The sequence below is a fragment of the Urocitellus parryii genome, chromosome 2 (assembly GCF_045843805.1).
Source record: "Urocitellus parryii isolate mUroPar1 chromosome 2, mUroPar1.hap1, whole genome shotgun sequence".
Classification (NCBI taxonomy): Eukaryota; Metazoa; Chordata; class Mammalia; order Rodentia; family Sciuridae; genus Urocitellus; species Urocitellus parryii.
Window position 1 is genome coordinate 74,387,400 of NC_135532.1, and position 7,369 is coordinate 74,394,768.

Consider the following 7,369-nt stretch of genomic DNA (forward strand, 5'->3'; position numbering starts at 1 on the left):
TAATGAGCCTTTGCTATACTGCTATCCATATAGAAGCTGTGGATGACTTATTGTACAGAAACACATTATAGAAAGTACATTATAGAAAGTCTAAAGTCAGAATATACTTCAGTTCTGTGTTATATAGGCTTTAATATCAATAATGAAGCCATACACATTATCAACATAAAAACTACTATATTAGGAAAATGTGTGTATTACACTTGATAATGTCTGACAGTTATAGTCATAATTATTCAGTTTCCATGGGAAGTTAAGCATTTTGAGATTTATCATTTAATAAAGTTACTTCAAGCAAATGCATGGAAAATCTTTCACTCATTCACTTATTGAAAACAAATTAATTACATCTTTGGACAAGTTATCTGAGAGGGATATAAGTTAACAAAATGTAAAGTCACCTCATCCTAGAAGGATGGATAGATATTTAACAGTAAATTAAACAGTGTATATATTTATTATAAGTGTTATATGGTACTTGATAGAGAAGTTCAAATTTATAATGCAGTATATAATAAGAATCTGAAGTTATCTTTAAGGTCAATAAAATGTTCTCTGAAAAAGACTTGATTTAATTAAAGACTCTAAAGTGTGTGAGAATATACTTAAAGTGACAGTGGTGAAATGGGCAGGGAACAGGGTATGAATAAAACAATATTCTAGGGAAAAAATTGAGTAACAAAATTCCCAAAGGAGGAAAATACTCTATTCATTAGCAGAATTAAAAGAAAGTCAGTTTTGTTGTTGAATGCCTATGCATTCCTGATAGAGTGATGCTGTAGCAGATGACAAAAACAGGCTAATATTTCAGGTGACCATAGGGTGTGTTGATAATCTGTCTCTTCATCCTAAGAATACTGGAAGGGAAAGATTTCATATTAGTCAAAATTCTTCTTTAGGTAACTGACATGAACACACCTCAAACTAGATTAAGTACAAGGGAATTTTTTTTATCACCTTTATTTTCTTATTTATTTCTAAGTAGTGCTGAGGATCAAACCCAGTGCCTTGCATATGCTAGACATATGCTCGACCGCTGAGCCACAATGCCAGTACAAATACATTTTTTGAACACTGAAACTGTATGTGTAAATGACTATGAGAAATTAAAAGTATAAATGGAAAATAGTCATACCCCATATAAAATAGACCTCTCACTTACAACATCCACCAATCAACCCAGTAAACCACTTCACTTGCCCAGGAAGATAATCTTTGACTCTTGAGGAAGACAGATTGCTAAATCTGCCAACAACCCCGGAAGCCAAAAGGTAATGCCTATTACACTCAGCACCAAACAGCTAGGACTTAATGAATCATTTGTATCTCCACTTATATTTGTTCTTGCTTCCAACTCAGGAACAAAAGAAAGACAAATATGCCCCTTAATCAATAACCTAATCAATAAATGCTTTACTTCTAGTTAGCCTGCCTACATTTTCCCGTGCCCGTAGTTTCCAATTTGAGCATACCTCAGGCTTTCACTTTCTTCTATAAAACTTTCCCAGTCTCTGTCTTTGAATCCTGCAAAAGTGAATGTCACCATGCTGACTTCCTTGCTGTATCAAGTTCAGAATAAATAGGCTTTGCAAACTCTAATTTGGTTGGTCTCTGCTTCCACAACTGAATATAGGAATTCACAGAAACTATTTGTAAGCTCTCTTTTTCATGCCCCCTCTCAATTGTTATTTCTTAGGTCCACTTTCATGTATTATCTTTTCATTATAAAGACAAATATCCACAAGCAAATCAAGGCTTATTGGATTCTATAGATAGAAATCACAGAAAAAAAATAAAGTGTATATATATATAAACAGATCCAGAGGAATATCAAGGTATGTGTAGTTACATATTAGGGCACAGATCCATTTCTGAACAAATAATATTTTCCATGTGGATAAATCCATCAGATTTATTATTGAGCTTGATAAAATTACTTGTGTGGCAGGTTTTCTAGATATAATGGTAAAAACATACATAGTTATATTTGAATTTTATATTTGAATTTTAAATGAAATACTGAAAAAATATAACCACGACTCAGGAAAAATGTGAGAAATATTTGTTGTGCACCCAAATTTGATATTTACTAAGTATCCTGTATATTATTGACAATATTACTGGTATGGCATGAAAGGAAAAACCATCAAAACATAAGTAAAAGAGCATGAGGTTGTGTAGGTACAAAAGCAGAGAGGAAATATGCACAAAATGTAATAGATACCACTATAGATTTTAAAGAAGAAACTAAGATATTCAGATTTGAAGATAAAAAAAAAGACCTGGTTTTAGAGAAACTGTAGGAAATCAAATAATATCAGTGCCAAGGCTATTGCCACAGATGATATGAAATGTAGGAGGTTTCAACTGAAATGACAGAGCAGGAACATAGACAAATACATCAAATGTGAGTACTAGAATTATTAGAAGTTTGTGATTGTTGATCATTAATTAAAATAAGCAATAAAAATTTAAAAAAAGAAAAAAGAAGTATTGTATATCCACATGAAAAACATAAGGAAACTCCCCCCACACACACACTTCACCGTAAAATCAATGACAGTAAGCTGGATGAAAAGTCTGTAGATGAAAGAAAGAATAAATGAAATGTCAATGACAATGAAAGACTATAGAACTCCACATTCAAGTTAAGAAAGATGTGCCTAAATAGGACACAAAAATGCTACCTGACACACTAAAATTAAAAAAAAAAAGTCTTCATCAAAATATCCTATTGATAAAAGGAAAAGATGTTAAAAGTGCATATAACCAACAACAGATTTATGCATGATCTATTTTCCAAGGCAATGTAGGGAGGAAATAGATCAAATAAGATAAAACTATTCTATGTTTTATGTGAATTTGTAAAATGTCAATTCTAAGACAATTGTAAAATTATGGATTCATATAAAAATCCACAGAAAACCACAAAAATGTGAAAGTATCCATAGCTAAAATCAATAACTACCCAGTGTTGGTGGTGTGGCTTTGTGATAGAGTGCTTATATAGCATGTACAAGGCCCTAGTTTGAATTCACAGTAATACATAATAAACACAATTGATGATAATAATTGAACAATAAATATATTAAAATTAAATACTAAAAATTCAGAAACAAAATAAAAATACAAGAAGAAAAATTAGAATACATAAATAAATAATTCTTAACCATATCATGAGTTCCATTAAATGCAATGAAACTAATGATCTATTTAGATATCATTGCTATCAAGTAGTATCAATGGCCATTTTTACTCCTACTATTTTTTCTTTCTTCAATAAATTGCATTTTTTAGTAAATGTCATTACTTATAAGACATTATTATTTAAAATATTAGTTAAATTTATTATTTAAAATTAAAAAATGTCTTTTTATAAGAATGAAAAAGGACTCATTTATTCTTATTGTTTTATTACATATACCAGTAGTTATAAATTTTTGTAGCAGGAATAATGGTGAAAAGCAAAACTAAAAAGAAGAAAATAATTAACTTCTTTAAAAGTTAATCAGTGTGCTCCCTCTGTTGGCTGCCTCTACCAGGGCCTGGAGGCAAGTACATGAGCATCATCTGGGCCCTGTGTAGGGAGCACCCAGGCTGCTGCTAGGAAAATGATGGAGGGAGAGCTGTGGCCTCAGAAAAGGGAAAGGTGTGGGGCAACCTGTGCTCTGGGACGGGAGAGCAAGGAAGGGGAGGTTAGAGGAAGAACAGCTGGCTAGAGCAACCTCATGGCCAAGGAGGAGGAAGAGAGGATGGAATGCCTTCAGGAGTTTCATGAACATTATAAAATGATTCTGGACCTTTGAATGAACAATGCAAGCAGGACAGATTTACCAATATCACCCTGATAGTCCATGGACACCATTTTAAGGCCTACAAGGCTGTTTTGGCTATTTGCTATAAATTCTTCTACAAATTCTTGCAAGAGTTTACTCAGGAACCTTTGGTGGGGATAGAAGGTGTGAATAAAACGGCTTTCATCATTTAATTGAGTTCACATATACAGCAAAACTAATGATACAAGGAGAAGAAGCAGCCAGTGACCTATGGAAAGCAGGAGATTTTCTACAAATGCTAGAATCTATCTTCTTCATCAAATGGTGCTGGGGAAACTGGAAATCCATATGTAACAAAGTGAAATTAAACCCAGACCTCTCAGCATGCATAAAACTGAACTCAAAATGGATCAAAGACCTAGGAATTAAACTAGACACTGCTAAACACTGTGCCTATTAGAAAAAAAAAAAAGTAGGCCCAAATCTCCATAATTTGGGATTAAGCCCCCAACTTCCTGAAAACTCATATAGTACAAGAATTAAAATCAAGATTCAATAAATGGGACAGACTCAAACTAAAAAGTTCAAAATAAACAATCAGTGAGGTAAATGAGAACCTACATTTGGGGAGCAAATTTTTACCACAACACAAACCAGATAGAGCATTAATCTCTAAGATATACAAAGAACGTAAAAATCTTAACACACACAAAAAAACCAAATAAGCCAATCAATAAACTGGCCAAGACATTGAAAATACACTTCCTAGAAGATGAAATACAATCAACAAGTATATAAAAAAAAGTTCAACACCTCTAGTAACTAGAGATATGCAAATCAATGCTACTCTAAGATTTCTTCTCACTCCAGAATGGCTGCAATTAAGAATGCAAACAACAATAAGTGTTGGTGAGGATGTGGAGAAAAAGGCACATTCATATATTGCTGGTAGCACTGCAAATTGGTGCAACCAATCTGGAAAGCAGTATGGAGATTCCTTGGAAAAACTGGGAGTGGAACCACCATTTGATCCAGCTATCCCTCTCCTCATTCTATACCCAAAGGACTTAAAAACAGCATACTACAGGGACACAGCTCCATCAATGTTTATAGCAGCACAATTCAAAAGTGTTAAACTGTGGAACCAGCCTATATGTACTTCAACAGATGAATGGATAAAGAAACTGGTATATATATATATATATATATATATATATATATATATATATACTATTGAATATTACTCAGCATTAAAAGAGAATAAAATGATGGCATTTTCAGGCAAATGGATGGAGTTGGAGAATATAATGCTAAGTGAAGTATGCGAATACCAAAAAAACAAATAAATCAGAATGTTTTCTCTGATTTAAGGATGCTGATTCATAATGTGTTGGTGGGGTCCGTCATGGGAGGATTAGATAAACTCTAGATAGGGCAAAGGGGAAAAGGGGATGGAGGGAAAGAGAGGGGGAATGGGGATAAGAAAGATGGTGGGATGAGATGGACATCCACTACCCTAAGTACAGGTATGAAGACACAAATGGTGTGACTCTATTTTGTGTACAGCCAGAGATATTAAAAATTGTGCTCTATATGTGTAATATGAATTGTAATGTGTTCTGGTGTCATATATGACAAATTAAAATTTTAAAAAATTTAATGAAAAAAATAAATCAAGTGCTTACTTTCCAAATCAGGCAAGGAAAAAAAAAGCTCTTGAAGTCAGAAACAAAGAAAACTCAGCTCCATTAGAGAAAAGTACCACAAAAAAAATGAGGCTAAAAATAAAAAAAGAAAGATTGCAGAAACTTCAGAATTTATCAGTGAGTCCTTGCTATCTGCAGAATCAGAGCCTGTAGAAATTGAGGTGGAGGTCACCAATGGCACAATTGAAGTGAAAGATGAAGGCATGGAAATATTAGAGGAAGTGGCTTCTGCCAAGCAGTCCATAAAGTACATACAGAGCACAGATTCCTATGATGATTCTGCTGTAGAATTGTTAGTGGATATTACCAGGAAGTACTTTCAAACTGATAGAAAAGGGCAGATTAAAGAAGAAGATGGCTGTGCATCTGACCCCATACACAAACAGGAAAAAATGAAATCATACTCCACTGAGAATTTCAAGTGTCAAATATGCAATAAAAGTTACCTTCCATATAGCGCTTGGAAATAGTACCTATATTGTTACCACCTTGAAGAAGGTGGAGTCAGTAAGAAGCAAAGAATTGGGGGAAAGATTAATATGTCAGTACTATGAGAAACAGTTTGACCACTTTGGAGATTTTAAAGAGCATATTTGAAAAAATACAGGTGAAAAACCTTTGGGTTTCCAAATTGTCATGAATTATATACTAGAAATAGTAACCTCAAATGTCATCTCACTGCATGCCAAACTGGAGTGGGAGCAAAAATGGGAAGGAAGAAGCTGTATGAATGCCAGGTGTATAACAGTGTGCTTAAATGTTAGGACCAGTTCAAAAATCACTTGGTGAAACACGCTGCAGATAAACCCAATCATTGTACTCTATGTGACTTGTGGCTTATGCAAGAAAATGAATTAAGGAGGCAAATCAGTGATACTAATAATATTTCAGAGCATCTAGTAACTGCAGAAGTCCTTTCAGTAGCAACATGTGTGCAAACTGAACCAGTGAAATCAATGACTATTATAGAACAAGTTGGGAATGTGCATTTGTTACAATTACTTCAGGTCCTGGTGGATTCAGCACAAGTGACTGTGGAACAAGTCCATCCTGATCTGCTTCAGGACAGCCAATTGCATGATTCATACATGAGGGAGCTTCCAGAGTAAGTCCAAGTCAGTTATCTAGAAGTAGGTTGAATTCAGACTGAAGAAGATACTGAAGTACAGGTAGATGAGCTGCATGTTGAAGATGTAAATCAGATGCCAGTGGAAGTACAAACTGAGCTTCTAGAAGAGGACTTCAATCACATGACCTCTGAAATCATGAGCCAAGAGGAGAGAGAGACAAATCAAAACAGATGCTACTGAGGCTGCCAGGGAAGATCACAAAGGTGCTGAGAGTTTAAAGACCAAACCAATGATGGATTCCAAGTTGAAAAGGCAGAGAATGATGACAGAACAGCTCTTCCAGTTTTAGATTGAAATAACAAATATATATTGAAATATACATGTTTGGTTTTTGAACTGATTGTGGGCAGTATGACTGACCTTAAACTGACAGACAGGTGGACCAAATTTAAAAACCATTTCCTGTTGTGTTGAACTGTTTCTTTAGAAACAAAATGATGCCCCTCACCCCAGTTAATGCCACAGAGGAGGATCTCTCTATAAATGAAGAAGAGCTTTGAGAAGTATATTTCTGGAAATTTAAATGGATTGTATTTTATTATATAGTTGGGTACAAATGTAATTCTTTATCACTGTTTTATCTTTGTCAGCTCATGTCCTTCCTCAATTTTTTTACATATTTGTAAAATCAAATGTAAAAATCACTAGAATACATGTTTATGTATTCTAATGCATGTTAAATATGTAGGAAACAAGGCTGAATGAAGAAAATATGTTGTTACTGTGCAGTTAAAATTTTTGCTGGCTTTCTTAATTT

General features: G+C 33.9%; 1 pseudogene; it reads left to right on the plus strand.

Annotated features, from left to right (window-relative positions):
* Window positions 1-3,728: 3,728 nt before the first annotated feature.
* LOC113195056 (zinc finger protein 131 pseudogene) lies at window positions 3,729-6,906 on the plus strand (annotated as a pseudogene).
* The last annotated feature ends 463 nt before the right edge of the window (window positions 6,907-7,369 follow it).